This window comes from Cryptomeria japonica, chromosome 11, assembly GCF_030272615.1.
Source record: "Cryptomeria japonica chromosome 11, Sugi_1.0, whole genome shotgun sequence".
In the NCBI taxonomy this organism is placed as follows: Eukaryota; Viridiplantae; Streptophyta; class Pinopsida; order Cupressales; family Cupressaceae; genus Cryptomeria; species Cryptomeria japonica.
In genome coordinates, this window is record NC_081415.1 from 717,387,679 (window position 1) to 717,404,660 (window position 16,982).

Sequence of the window (16,982 nt, forward strand, 5' to 3'; positions counted from 1 at the left end):
AGGAATCGGGTATGAACCACCTAGTGTTGTGGCTACTAAGTCTGAATACAAAACTCCTCTAGTGGTGCAAGCATCTCTTGATATCAATAGTCCTAAGAGTGGTTCCAACAAAGAATCTATTGAGCATATTGCCAACCCTCTTGAGAACTCACATAGCCTTACCATTTCATCCACTCATTCCATTTCCACTCCACTTCCAGACTTGGATCAACAAGAATCACAAAAGCCCTCACTCATTGGGGATCACAAATCAAGCTTTGAAAAGAAAAATCTAAAAGTCAAAAATAAAGAAAAGTCCTCCAGTCCAAATCAAAATCAAAAGCTATTGGACTCTACAAAAATCAAAGTCAAGAATAAAAATCCTATGAAGCAAAAAGAGAAAGAGTTAATCTCCCCTAATACCAAAATAACTGGGGGCAAAAGTTCTAAAATTTCAAGTCAAAAAGCATACTTGTTGATCCTAAGTCTCCATCATGCTATCCTACTTTCACTTCTTTTCACAATCATAGGCCTTCATAACTCATCCACTTGTTCCTCACATCCTTTCCCTTCTGGCGATACATCATGGACCTTTAATGGAGCTTCCTCGAAGGACTTTGTTGTCAAGGATGCCCAAACTTCTTTAGGTGACATGCATATGGGCCTGTGTAGTCCACACACTAGTAATTCTATCTCAGTTCCTTCATCAAGGAAGACAGTCACTCGAGATACACATCATTCAATCAAGGAACAATGCAGCTACAATCATAAAGTCAAGCCTCACACATTTGAGGTAGGTGACTTAGTTCTCAGAGAAAATCCCAAAAATCAGTAAGACCGAGAGAAGAAGGGCAAGTCCGAACCAAATTGGCTTGGTCCTTACATCATTACATCAGCATATGGATCTGGGGCATATCAACTCTCAACTACAGAAGGTGAACCTTTGGAGGATCCTATCAACAGCATGAACCTTCGCAGGTTTTACACATAGCTCTTCAGAGTATCCTAATTCAAAAATACAAAAAAATCAAAAATTTCAAAAATACAAAAAAATCATAAATTTCAAAAATACAGAAAAAAAAAAAATTAAAAAATACAAAAAAAATCGTTACTTGGTGAAAACCTAGCAAACAAGCGCCTTGTGACACAAAAAACATTGAAAAATCGAAAAAAGTAAAGAGAAATAATTTCGTCCAACAGTGAAAACCACTTCAGTGGTGCCCTGGGCAAGTACCATGGTGAAAAATGGGTCACCAATGCCATGTGTAGAGACATTGCTCCTCCCTCCTTCAGGATTCACTTTCATCCTTTCACTTTGCACACACTCACAACCTATTCGTTCATAATAAACTTACACATTCCCATCATGGCTTGTTATTGATCTACCCAAGATTGGTTAACCATTCATAATAAACCTCCCTTTTCACCTCCCTTTCCATCCATAATAAATTAGATCCTATCTGTGGCTAAGGCAAATCCTACGTCTAGTGATGGGTGTGGAACTGAGAACATCACATGTTTTGAGGAGTACAGTTTCTTCCAGCTTCCTTCAGTCTATCTGCGCACAATCCGCATTAAAGCAGCATCTGCATCGCCAATCTGCAATAAAGTTTCATCTTCTCCGCAATAAAGTATCAGTTTCATGGATTCAGTCAGTTTCAGATGAGACATCAGCAACAATGGGCTTCAACAAAATCAAATCTTTCAACAGACTCAGACAACATATGGTTCCGTGCTATCTATCCTTTTTGTGAAAGTAAACATTGTGACCACAATCAAATAAGACTTATACAAGTGACAAGAGACACTAAACTTGAGGACTACAGTGGATGTTGGTGTCGAGTCTTGGTTTTCTTTTCATTTTATCTTTTGGTGACGTGTCTTTTTGCTTTTTCAAGATGTCTCTGACTAGAGATTCTATCTCCAGGATGTCTTTGACTAGAAAGGCGAGGATGGGGTATCGTCACCTATTTGTATTTGCTGTCTGTGGATTGTCTCTTAGTAATGCTATGACTTGTCGAAGGATATGGGGACACTGTGAGTCTAGTGTGAACTGAGGCATTTCTTGTTTGTGACTGTCTTATCTCCATGCAAACAGGTACAATGACTTTCTGGGTTGAACATATGCCTCGATTGTCATAACCTACTTGCCATAATAAAGCTCAATGATGATAACGCACAAGAAGCTATTTCACTTTCATATCTTCTGTCTTCCATCCCCTTTTCTTGATTGACTTCCATCGTCCTTCTCGAGTCCGCGTAGCCTGCTATCACATGACTGAGTATAATGACACGCCAAAAACATTTGCATTTCATGTAGTTGCACCTGCATTACCACATATTAAGCAGTTCATAAATACATATAGATATCACAATTGCATCACATCCTGCACACAACACATGTTAGCACATTTTACATTCTCATTATGTAAATAGTCATTTGCATTATCATATTCATCTCCATTCCATACATTCACAATTGCATTTGCACAACATATAAAACATAAAAGAAAAAATATATTGCATTTCATCATGTACATATTTGCATCCATATCATAAGCATCACATAAGAACATTTCATCACATAGGTACACATGCATATAGCTGCCACAAAGATGAATCATCTCATATATATATATATATATAAAAAGTGTCATGATACAATGATGTCAAAATCATATGGCTACAATCACCCGCAAGTGTCTACATCATCATACAAAATGGTACAAAACTGATACAGAGAAACCCACTGATCACTCCTCCTAGCACCGCTAGTAGTGCTAATCCTGTCTGTGTCATAGTATCCCAAGCCACATGTCCAACCCTCATCTCTAGGCCTGGATCCTGAAACACTCGTCTCAGTGCATCCCTGTCTCCGTCTCGATCGTAAGGTATCAATGCCCCATCGATCGGTATCCTCAAAATCCTATATACATCCTCTAAGGTGACTGTCATCTCCCCCATCGGCAAATGAAAAGTGCAAGACTCTGAGTGCCATCTCTCAGCTAGCACAGTCAGCAAACCCATGTTCGCTCGAAACTCAGGCACATACATAATAAATCGCAGACCCATAACCTCAATTGCTGCTCTATCTTCAAATGTCAACTCTGGTTGTAACCTTTGAGTTGATGGGAATCTCTCTCGTGACTCTAGCATAGGCAAGTACTCCTGCAGTCAAGCAAATCAATCATCTCAGTTCTAGTGACACTCACTGTTGATCACAAAGTGTTGCTTCTATCCTAGTGGTACTTCCTGTTCATCACAAAGTACTACATGTTTGGCACTCCCTGTTCATCACAAAGTGTTGCTCACATTTGCACTCACTGTTCATCACAAAGTGCTGCTCATATTTTAGTACTCTCCATTCATCACAAAGTACTATATCTTGGTACTCACTGTTCATCACAAAGTGCCTTGATCTATCTTATCCTAGGGCCTATGTTTCAGTGAATCCTCTTGAGTAGTTTCCCAATTGGCAATGTATGTTCTACCACAGAATTGTCAATCCTAGCCCTATTTGCTATCCTAGTTTTCCCTAGAGGACCTGCTTGAGTGTATCCTCTCAGCAGCTTATCCAATCGATAGCGTATGTTCATCACAGAACTGCCAATTTGACCTAGAAGACACAAATTCACATTTTTGGACACAAACGTGTTTTCCTGACATAAACACGCATTTATTACATTACCTAGTATGCATTAATATCAACAATAAATGCATCAAAGTACAAGGAGGTTTTGTGGTACTTACTGGCTCTCCTGCCTCTGCTGGCCTCTGATATCGGCGAACGCGATCGAATCTGTGAACCAAAGCCATCGCTTCTGACTACTACTGCTCTTTTCTCTCTCTGCACTCTAATCTCTTGGAGGTGTAGATGATAATGAGGATGTATTTCCCTCGTGGTCTATCTTATAGACTGCCCTAGCCCCCGTTTCCCGAGTCAGTCTTCATTATCTCGTCACTTTGTCACTTTATCCTATCTGGTCAGTCCATTCTAGCCTTTCTTTCTTATCGAGAGATTGTCTGTGGTCTTTTCACACATTTTCATCTAATCTCTCGAGGGGGCATATCATTCCCATCTTGGGACAACTCTGTATCAGTTCATATTATCTTCTTTGAAACAACGCGACAAGCCGCATTGACTCAAAGAGGGGCAAAATGTAGACACCTAAAATTGTCATGTCTAAATAATTTTTTTTTTTTTATTTAATTATTTTAGCCTAATTCTTCTATTAATTAAATAAATCTTTATTTATTTAATTAATTCATTTATCATCTTCTAGCCTTATTTCTCATTTAAATAAATACATTTATTAATTTAAATTGTCCTTTCCTAAATTAAATAAATATCTTATTTATTTAATTGATCCCACTTCTTCTATTAATTAAATAAATCTTTATTTATTTAATTAATTCATTAGCCTTTTCTACTCGTGACACATGTCATTCATCTCTTAATTCATACACTACCTACCCTTTCATTATTTTATTATTTCTTTTACCTACCCTCTAATCATAGCCGACCTCCTTTTACACCTCTCAATCTTATCCCTCCATTTCATATAGTGTCTTCTATATAAAGAGATGTTTCCCTCACTATCTAACCCCCGTTGACTACTTGACTACACTACGCTTTTGAACATAGCCGATCCTACTCGCAACCACATTCCGTTCTTTGTTGAGCTCTTGTGCACATAAAATCTGAGAGCAAATATATCAAGCAAGATCAATGGAGACAGGAAGAATGGAGATCCAAACCCTATTGGACATGTGATGGTATAATCTTTGTGATTTCATTTGATTTGCATTGTCTTAGGTAATCTTCATATGTTATGGTGGATCTTTGTTGTTGTTAGGCTAGGGTTTTGTGGTTGAATTCATTTAGCCTTTCAATATCGTTATTATTGTTATCCATTTTCACTATAAACAGAAAGTAGTTTTAAATTTCAGGAAATCAAAATCCATCTGAAAATGTTGAAAACCCACCACCACCTTCTCATGAAGTGCCTTCTGAAGAAGAGGCAACTTTGCTTTCTTTATTCAACTTGTTCCTATAAACCCACTTTGTTCCTATTACGTTCTTATCCTTGGGTCTAGGCACAAGTTCCCATGTTTCACTTTTTTGTATTTGATCTAACTCTTCTATCATGGATGCTATCAAAAAATTATCTTCAGTTGCTTCTTCAAAACACTTAGGTTCAAACATGGACAACAAAGAAACATCATCATCTTCATAATAATTTACATTCCTTCTAGTTGCTCTTGTTCTATTCTCAAGTAGGATTAACACTTTCTACAATCTTATCATGAATCTTTACATTAACACTTTCTACAATCTTATGTAACATTTTGTTAAAGCATGTGTAAGCCTTACTTTTAGAAGAATAGCCCAAAAAGATACCTTCACTTGCCCTAACATCAAATCTACCTAGGTTGTCATCTTCTCCTTTGATGTAACAAAGACTACCCAAAACTCTAAAATACTCTACAGTAGCAGGCTTACCTTTCCAAAATTCATATGGTATTTTATTGTGTTTTGCTCTCATCAACCCTCTGTTTTGAATGTAGACAGTAGTATGAACTACTTTTCTTCAAAAAGTGTCTCTAACCTTTGACTCATTCATCATACTTCAAGCCATTTCTTGAACATGTCTTTTTTTCCTCTCAACAACATCATTTTGTTGAGGTGTTCTAGCTGCTAAAAATTATCTTTTAATACCATTTTTCTCACAAAAATTGATAAACTAGTTAGAAGTAAATTTACCTCCATTGTCAGAACATAAACACTTTATTTTCAGATCCATTTCATTTTCAACTAGAGCTTTAAATGCTTTGAACTTCTCTAATGCTTTTGATTTCTCTTTTAAAAAGGTTACCCAAGTCATGTGTTAATAGTCATCAATTAAAAGTATGAAGTATTTCTCACCTTGTAGATTTGAAGTCCACATAAATTTGTGTGTAAAATCTCTAGAGGTCTAGTACTGGATAACTCTTTTGAATTGAAATTGGTTCTTGTTTGTTTGCCCATCTGACAGTATTTTCAAACAATATCTAAAGGCTTTGTAAGTTGTGGCATGTCTCCAATAGCTTCCTTTTTGCTAATTTGAATCAGATTGTCAAAGTTCATATGCCCAAATCTTCTATGACATAACCAAACTTCATCAAATAGGCTTAAACAATATTTTTCACCATTAGTATCATCAAGAATATATAGATTATTTGCAACTCTACTTGCATCAGCAACATGATTTCAATTTTTTACTAATAATACAACAATCTGAATTGAAAACCAAATTATATCCTTGATAACATAGCTGGCTAACACTCAAAAGGTTATGTTTCAGCCCTTTAACATAAAAAAATTTCAAGCTTTGTCTCACCATCGTTTAAAATAAGTGTACCTTTACCTGCAACTCTTGCATAAGAATTACCACCAAATCTAACTTTACCTCCATTCATCCTTTTAAGAGTAAGAAAAGTACTCTTACCTCTAGTCATATGTCTGGAATAGCCACTGTCAACATACCAGATGTCCTTTGCATTTTGTGCAAGAAAGTCAATTTGCACAACCAATGACATTTTTGTACCTTGCATTTCCTTTTTCCTCCACACTTTAGTGCTCTTGTTTACTTTTCCTTTTGCATCATCCTTCCTAGAGAAATATGTCATGCCACTTTTACACACTTTTGCAGTATGACCAAAGTTATTGCATTTGTAACAAATAACATTATAATTCCTTAGTGGTGCAAAAGGATTTATATTCACAAAACTAAAATTCCTCCTAGAAAACACTCTACAATTTATGGCTTTGTAGCCAAAACCAGAAGAAGAATCAGATGGGTGAAGCAACCCATTACGTGAGAGCACTGATAAGTTCTTGCTCGAGATCAACTTCCACCTCTTCTTCATCAAAATAATCTTCCTCTTATTGATTTTCAATTGTACAGTCTCTTCCAAAGCCATGACTAGATTTTTCTCAGTCAACGACTCTTTTCCACTTTCAACTGATGAACAACTTTCTTCTTTGAAATAAAAACTCCTCTTGAAATTACATGACTTCTTTCCTTTCTTTACAAACTTCTTATTTTTATGTTTAGACTCCTTTTCACTGTTGTTGTCGTCTTCTTTCTCATACGAACTTTTTGATGCAAAGTGTCCTATTTTTCCATAGTTAAAACATTTTAAGGGTAGCTTGCCCTTATATTTACCAGAGCCTCTCTTTAATTTTCTCACAAAATGGGTTGCTTCACCATTTGATTCTTCTATCGAGCTATCACTAGATACATATAACAACATAGGGTTTTGTTGTTATTCCTTTTATTTGGTTGCTATTTTCATATATAGGTTTAAGTTTATGTAGTTTTCATATTTTCTCGTGGCCCTTTTTATAGATCTGTCATCCGCTCATTGATCCACATGTAATAGCCACTTTTAGAATAAATGTTTTAGGCTTTTGTTTATCAACATAAACATATTCCAACAATTTCATTTTTTTTTATTGCAAATAGATACATTTAATTGTCCACACACACACACACACACAGTCTTCTCTCATGGTGACTACATGCAATTAGCCATCCTTCCAACAAAGTTCAACAATCTTTTCTTTGCAGACACACTAAGTGGTTTACTTCAAAACTCATTATCGAATATGTTTGTTGCATTCATTTCTATTCTGGCACCGATGATTAACAAACATGTTTGATAATGTGTGATTTTAAGGTTTTATGATTACCATATTTCACTAAGCTTTTTTTTTAATACCCCTTTAGCCTTGTTGTTATTTTCATCTGCAAGTTTTATGTTTATATGGTTTTGATATTTTAATAAACATTTTTTGCATATTCTCTCACCTCATCATCCAAACACACGTAATAGCTACTTCCACATTAAATGTTTTTGTGTTTTGTTTTCCCACCTAAACATAGTTTAACAATTTAACTTCATTTATTGCACATAAATACAGTTGAATACCCACATTTGCACCTTGAAGACATTACCAAATCTGTTTGCTAATTCCATCTATGTTCGCCTTGCTTCAACTCTTGAAACTGCACACCATTTGTTGGCACTTTTGATGCTTTATGTTGTGGTTGTCATTGATGGACACACACTTACATTGAGATCCTCTTTATATGTATGAGTTAGAAAACAACCGGTATTTGGTTGTATTATAGTCTTTAGACTATTGATGTTTTGCAGAATGTGTTTCCCGGTCTGAAGCGGCATGTTAACCTCAAGCGGTAAGAGAGATTAAAGCGGCATAACACATTTCTACCAGTCTTTTTTTTTGTCAAACCGACAACCAGCACTTTATATGAACCGGTATACTCTGTGATGAGTTACCAACCGACATTGTGTGATGAGTTACCATCCACCGATTGTTTGACGGTGCCGACACTATAGCAGTGCTTTTTGTGACGTATTACCAAGTATGTCCAGGTTCATTGAACCTAGGAAATTGTAATGTAATCCTATTGGACCGACATGAAATCAGTTTCCTTTATAAGGACATCATGTCTATGGTTTTAGGTTGTTGAAGTTGTTATTGTTGCGATAGTTGATATTGCAGCTAGGGTTTAAGGTGGTTGAGGAGTTGGAGAGATTATGAATGTGTAGAAGACTGAAGTAATGCTATAGTGCATTAAGAACGAGCTATCAAGGATCTAACCGAGCAGTCTGTGCTATTAGCTAGATCAAACACTTGTTGATTACTCACATCTTTGACAAGTTTGTAGCCCTTAACCGGGTAGGCCCAAAAGCCTTTTGTAAATCCTCTAACAAGGTGGTTCACATTTGTGGATCTAAAATCCTCTAGCAAGGTAGTCTTTAATCGGACTTATCTCCTAACAGAGATTGAGATTCCTAATAGGATCTATTCTGGTAAAGAACATTGTAAGATCTTAACCGGTTTGGTTCCTATTCTATAGATAGTTACTTGTGAGTTCCATCTCGTCGTGGTTTTTTCCATTTGGGTTTCCACGTCAAAATATCTTGTGTTATGGTGTTTGTGTTGTTGTGGGTGAATGCATTATTAGCTATTTGGTTTGCATGTTTGCTAACCGGTTTGTCTGTTAAACTTTTTTACTAGTTTACTGCTAGTGTTTAAGTGCAAAATTTTTTGGCATACTAATTAACCCCCCCGCCCCCCCCCCTCCTTTCTTAGTATTCATCAATTGGTATCAGAGCCAACCTTTCTATAATTTTAACCACTTGGAAAGAGATATGGGGGAATACACATTGAAGGAACTTACCCACCAGCTCACTCAGTCTGAGCAAGCCTATGATGATTTTATGGTCAAATACAAGGCATCTCAAGCAAAACAAAGAAAACATGCAGAAAAGCTGATGGAGCTATCTGAAAATAGTTCTTCAGATGAAGCAAACATGGAAGCCCTAATTGCTGAAGTAAATAAGTTGAATGAATCAAACTCTAACTTGAGAAAGGAGTTGGAAGGATTGACTATCCGGATGTGTCAAGAGCTTGAGAACCGAAGAAAAGCTGAAGACCTAGTGAAAGAAAGAGATCATGAGATCTCCAAGCTGAAACAAGAAATTAGTGCCCTAAATGCTCAACTCCATGAAAGCAAGGTGGAAAAGGAAGACATGCAAGGAGAACTGAACACTGCCATCTCTGAGAATGAAAACTTGTTGGAAGCAAATGTTGCTATTTCTAAAGAACTCTTCGAGTCAAAGGAAATACTTGCTAAGTTCAACAAGAGTACTGTCAAGCTAGAGCAAAAGCTTGAATCTGCCAAACCGGTCAAGAATACCAATGGACTTGGTTATTCCGGTCATGAGGAAGGGGAGACCTTTGGTACAAATGTTGGATCATCAAAGAAGCAACCAACATCAAAAGATAAAGGTAAGCAAAAGTTTAAACCTGTTTGCTTTAACTGTCTTAAAGGACATACTGCTAATGTGTGTAGGAGTAAGACTTACAACAATTTTCCTTATTTCCTAAATGATAAGCCTAGACCCTATAGATTTGATGGTAACTGTTATGCATGCAACAAGTATGGGCATAGAGCATTTGAATGCAGGTCTGTTATGAATAACACTGGAAGATATCCTCAGAGGACCCAAGGAGCTGGTCCTGAACTTTTTGTGAACCGGGATCACAACCAGTTTAATGCCTTCAATCATCAACCAAGAAGCGGTGGTTATCAATCGGCAACCGGATGGAGAGCAAATTGTATGATCTATCATGATCATGGTCATGCTGCTGCAACATGTAGAAGGAAGAATGGGAACATGAACAATGGACCTTGGAGAGCACCTGGATTGGTCTGCTATCATTGCAACAAACCGGGTCACATTGCCAGATTCTGTAGATCAAGAAAGAACATATCTGATGATATATCGGTCACTCTGGAAGGAAACATTGATGTTGACACTGTTCAAGCAGACATGAACAAAATCTGGAAGGAGAAACCAACGGTGTTACAAGAGGAACCGGTTTCTGCACCTAGTGTGGAAATCATGGAACCAACAAACTAAGCTTAAAAAAATCTTAGGGGGAGCAAATGACAAAATGTTTCGAACCCCCGGTTTACACAGGTAAAAGACTTTAACCAGTATGTTATACCTGTCGTTTGGCAGAAGACTGGAAACGGTAAAAAGGCAAAATTAGGGTTTACGCCCTAATAAAGGAGCATTAATGATGGTAGGTGAGACATATGTATAAAAGCATTTTTCAAATCATTTCTTACTATCAATTTTCGAGTGAAGAAAAGTTTTTCAAAGAGCAGAGCGACGAAAAGGCGATTTGAGCAAAGACTTTGAGAAATTGAGAAACCGCGAAGGATATTCAAATTCAAACAGGAAACGGTCAAGTGGAGAACACAAAGCAGTGATTCAGCAACCGACAGAGTGTGAAGTGGAGGAGAATCGACAAGCCCTAATTTCATGTGTTTCAAAAGGTATTTCTTGAGTTCTTAAGATTTCTATCATGGCTTCCGCATCTCATACCAGTTCTAGTGCATCTGTCGAGTCTGCAAGTTTTATTCAACAGAAGTCCAAGTATAATGCCCTTTCACAAGTTCTGGCTGGTGTGATAGTAGAAGAGGGAATTTCTGACTACATAGATTGCAAAATAGAAGACCTAGGGTCTCTAGCTATCCACACCCAGTTAGGTTTATTTTGAGGTAAAGATAAGAAGATCAAACCGGAGTTTAATATTTTGGAAAAGAAAAAGCTCCACAATGTTGTTTACTTCCTGGAAGATTTCACAGAGGATCATATAAAGATCATTCTGAGCAGAGTCCATGGTAAGATGTACCTGGAGAGAACACATGACATCACGATGTAGGCAATTCATGCAGTCACCAGATTCTACAACACAGGGGAAGTGCCAACCCTAAGAATAGTAAGCAAAACTGAAATGTCCAAGCTCACCGGTTCAGTGAGCGACTCACGTGGCATGACAGTAAATTCTATCAAAGATGATCTGGTTAAGTATGCATGTATGGTAATTGGATACCGGACATTCTCAGCCAGCAGAATTAACTCTGTATCTGTTGCAGCGGTAAATGTCGCTTACCGGATGATAAAGGAGGATGCATCATTTGATCTGTGCACCGATATGCAGAGACAACTCCTATTGAATCTGAAGGCGATCAAACAGGATAATGCACTTAGGTTCAAGTTTGGACAACTATTGGTTGGGTTGTTCTTCTATTTCCAAGGCTACTTTCCAGGAGTAGGAGATGACCAATGGTCTGGTGAGCAACCGGTGACCAAACAAATCAAGGAAAGCATTGAAGCAATTGGAACCGGCTACCCTGATGTTCTGAACAAGTATTTTGATGAGTTCAGAAGGAAAATGAGCCAAAGAGTGAGGATATTAGGTGACATCGTCAAGAAATATGAAGACAATATCTGCTTCACCATCCAAGTAGATAAATGCATAATGGAGGCTGTTGAGCCTAGACAGGAAGAAGTGGAGCCAATGGGCTATGAGGTGATGTACGATATGCTGAAAGGGTATGCCTCTACCCTTATTGCCTCACCGCTTGATCCTAGGGCGAAGAGAACCGACACCTACCTAGAGAGGATAGCATTGGTTGAGGAACCACCAGCAATGAAAGAAAAGGAACCGGTAGTGAAGAAGGCAAAGGCAGTGCCTGCAGCATCAACATCGTTACTACTGCAACTCCAAAAGTGACCAAGCGGTCACCAGCTAAGAAGAAACCGGAAGCTGCACCGGCTAAAGTGTTCCAGAGAAAGAGGAAGACAAGGAACACCTCTCCAGACTTAGAAGAAACTTTGTCTGGGGAAAAGCCAAAGAAAACACGTCAAACAAAAAGGAAGACAAAGAATGAACCGACGTCATCTGCACTGGTAAATATAGATATCTCTTCCTACAAACCTTTGACACATTGTCAAAGAACAATAAAGAATATTAGGAGAAAAGTGCTAAATGACTTACTTGAGTGTTTTGATGACTTTAATGAGGATGAAAAGGAAGCGGTTGAAAAGGAAATAATACAGTATTTATGTGTTAATGACCGGTCGCCCTCAGAGATCAAATCTCAGACACCGGATTCTTTATATATGTCGTTAGACAATAGATGGCGCATTGCCATAGAGAAAGAACAGGAAATTAGGGAGAAAGTTTTTGCACAGTACTTTCCCGACCTGTCAAATTTTGAATTGTTTGATGTTATTGACCAAAATAAAGGACTCTTCTTCACTAGAAAAGGAAGACTCTGGCTGTTAGAAGGTAGAGTTGTTGATGTTGAAAAAGACACTCATTTGTATATGAGAACTGTTGTCCAGACTCACAAAACGCATCTGGCCAACCGACAAGCTGAAGAAGAATCGGTTATATCCAAACCGGACGAAGTATTTGATGATGAAGGAAATCCGGTTGTTGAACCGATCGACACCATTGATGTCGATGCTCTGGACGTTGAGGATGATACTCAGGAAACACCATATGAGGCAACAGGATAGAAACAACAGGTTGATAAGCAAGCCGAGGACAGATAGGAAGTGGCAAAGGAAGAGGTGGAGCAGAGGAAAGAGGAAGAAGAAGTGAAGCGGAAAAAAGATGAAGAAGAGAGAAAGAAGAAGGATGAAGAGGAGAAGAAGAAGGAGGAAAAAGAGAAAAAGAAGCAAGAGGATGAAAAGAAAAAGAAGGAAGAAGAAGAAGATAAGGAACAAGAGAAGAAGAAGAAGAAGAGGAAGAAAAAGCAGAGGAAAAGAGGAGAGAAGAAGAGAAAAGGAAGAAGGAAGAGGAGGATAAGGAAGCGGAGAAGAGGAGAGAAGCGGAGAAGAAGAAAGCAGAAGAGGACAAAGCGGGAGAAGCAGAGAAGAGCACCCAGATGGAGACTCCGAAGGCAATCGAGAGTCAAGCCAAACCGGCTGACCTCACCAGTCCTATCGATCTCCAGTCTACAAGTGAAACGGAGCTAATGCAGAGTATTAAGGTAGCTCAAGAGCACCTTGAAATCATTCGACGAAAGAAGGAGTAGGATGTAATTCAAGCGGCTGTGGATACGCTTACCAGTTTGATACCCGGTACAAATCTTCCAAACACCGATTCATCACTAGCTAGACTTAAGCTCCTATGCATAGTAGTGGATGATTAGGTGTAGATCCTTGAAGAGGCAGCAGAGGCTAATGTCAAGAAGGAGCTTCAAAAAGCTCTTAATATAGCTTTGGTAAAGAAGTTGAATGAGCAGGTGCAGATCCCTGAAGAGGCAGCAGAGGCTAATGTCAAGAAGGAGCATCAAAAAGCTCTTAATATAGCTTTGGTAAAGAAGTTGAATGAGCTCTGGACTGAACTGAAGAAAGAACAAAAGGATATAAGGGACGCTCTAGATGAGGGGAATTTGCTACTCAACAAAATATGCCAACCCCATCTGTTCTATGATGATGTGCTAGCTCAAAAGCAAAAACTTGAAACAGACTTACAGTCCTACTTGAGCACATTCAAGCTGCCTTATGATTCCTTTACAACTTATGGGCAAACCGTTCACCGGTTTCACATCCAGTCAACGAAAATGGAGCAAGAGATCAACACTCGGTCTAGAGATTTGCAGGAGCTACAACTGATTCTACTCCCACGATTGCAAATTCTTCAGAAGTGCTATTTGAACCTGGATGCCCTAACTGTTACACAAGAGATGAGCACAATTGATGCCATGGAAGAACAGGTCTCCCAGATGTAGACAGAGCGAGAAGTAGCCACCTCCCTACTTGAGTCCTGGTCTTTGTCGATGAAACAATTTTTGCAGGACTTTAAATTTGTTTTTGACAAGTATCATTCCTTGTTGTCATAAACTTTTTAATATCAAATGAAAACAGGGTTGTTCAGCTGTACTTTGTCATTGTTGGCAAAGGGGGAGAAGAATTCTATTGGGAGATACTGTATCTAGTAATCAAATTTTGATTATATGCTCTATATATCTCAAATGTTTATGCTCTATATGCAAAAATGCTATACATTGTATTGTTAAAGGGATAGTGTATATGCTTAGGGGGAGCAATTTTGCTAATGGCATGATTTTGTTGTAAAACACTTAGATGTCAAAATTTTATTTTCCTGAGTGTTGCCATCAATGCCAAAGGGGGAGATTGTTGGTATTTTTGATGTTTTATGTTGTGGTTGTCATTGATGGACACACACTTGCATTGAGATCCTATTAATATGTATGAGTTAGAAAACAACCGATATTTGGTTGTATTATAGTCTTTAGACTATTGATGTTTTGCAGAATGTGTTTCTCGGTCTGAAGCGACATGTTAAGCTCAAGCGGTATGAAGGATTAAAGCGGCATAACACATTTCTACCAGTCTTCATTTTTGTCAAACCGGTAACCGACACTTTATATGAACTGGTATACTCTGTGATGAGTTACCAACCGGCATTGTGTGATGAGTTACCATCCACCGATTGTTTGACGGTGCCGACACTGTAGCGGTGCTTTTTGTGACGTATTACCAAGTATGTCCAGGTTCATTGAACCTAAGAAATTGTAATGTAATCCTATTGGACCGACATGCAATCAGTTTCCTTTATAAGGACATCATGTCTATGGTTTTAGGTTGTTGAAGTTGTTGTTGCGATAGTTGATATTGCGGCTAGGGTTTAAGGTGGTTGAGGAGTTGGAGAGATTATGAATGTGTAGAAGATTGAAGTAATGCTATAGCGCATTAAGAACGAGCTATCAAGGATCTAACCAAGCAGTCTGTGCTATTAGCTAGATCAAACACTTGTTGATTACTCACATCTTTGACAAGTCTGTAGCCCTTAACCGGGTAGGCCCAAAAGCCTCTTGTAAGTCCTCTAACAAGGTGGTTCACATCTGTGGATCTAAAAATCCTCTAGCAAGGTAGTCTTTAATCGGACTTATCTCCTAACAGAGATTGAGATTCCTAACATGATCTGTTCCGGTAAAGAACATTGTAAGATCTTAACCGGTCTAACCTTAACCGGTTTGGTTCCTATTCTACAGATAGTTACTTGTGATTTCCATCTCACTGTGATTTTTCCCATTTGGGTTTCCACGTCAAAATATCGTGTTATGGTGTTTGTGCTGCTGTGGGTGAATGCATTATTAGCTATTTGGTTTGCATGTTTGCTAATCGGTTTGTCTGTTAAACTGTTTTACCAGTTTACTGCTAGTGTTGCAAAGTGTTTAAGTGCAAAGATTGTTGGCATACTAATTCCCCCCCTCTTAGTATTCATCACCATTCTCATCCCTCATCGAAACATAAGTAATTGCTAGTTCCTATTTGCATGCTTCTCATAATTTTAGCAATACAACGTTTTATTGTTATTCCCTTTATGTGGTTTTTCTATTTTGTTTTACAGGTTTTAATTTTATATGGTATTCATATGTTGTCAAGGGCTCTTTACATTCAACTCTCATCTGCTCATCAAATAGATTGCAAAATATAGCTCAAACTAATAACCAAGTTTGTTAAGATGTTTATGTTTGTCTCTATATATGTATATTTTTATGTGTGTATCCATATATATGCATATACAATTAGAACAAAACTCGCCCAAAGATATAAAAAGCATTCAATCTGCACCCAAAAAAGTATCTATTCATTGAAGGTTCATAATACCACTCCTTAAGAGAAGACTAAATTTCCCACCAAACCACAGTTTAATGGTTAGCCTCTAGAAAGATCAAAGAAAGCCCACATAAACAAATGAAAACCATATATATATATATATATATATATACACACACACACACACACACACACACACACACACACATCACACACACACATATGGGTAATCAACATGTCAGCAGGAATGTCATTTATACATATAGATGTGTGTGTGTGTGTGTGTGTGTGTGTGTGTGTGTGTGTGTGTGTGTGTGCACCACAACTGTATCAATGCCCACATGCAGTTTGATGGGTTTCGAATTTATTTCCTATTGCACCACAATTTGATGCAGTTTAATGGTTAGTCTAGAGAAACATGTTTGTTACATTCATTTCTATTCTGGCACCAATGATTAACAAACATGTTTGACAATGTGTGATTTTAAGGTTTTATGATTTTCCTATTTTACAAAGCACTTATTTTTCATATCCCTTTCGCCTTGTTGCTATTCTCATCTGCAAGTTTTACGTTTATATGGTTTTCATACTTTAATAAGCATTTTTTGCATAGCCCTCACCTCATTGTCCAAGCACACATAATAGCCACTTCCACATTACATGCTTTTCGTTTTGTTTATCCACCTAAATATATTTTAACAATTTCACTTCCTTTATAGCACATAAATATATATATGACTGCCCACATTTTCCCCTTGCAAATATCACCAAACTTGTTTGCTAATTCTATCTATCTTCACCCTGCTTCAACTCCTGAAACTGCACACCATTCTCATCCCTTGTCAAAACATAGGTAATTGTTGGTTCCTATTTGTATGCTTCTCATATTTTTAGCAATACAATGTTTTAATGTTATTCCCTTTATGTGTTTTTGCTATTTTGTTTTGCAGGTTTTAATTTTATATGGTTTT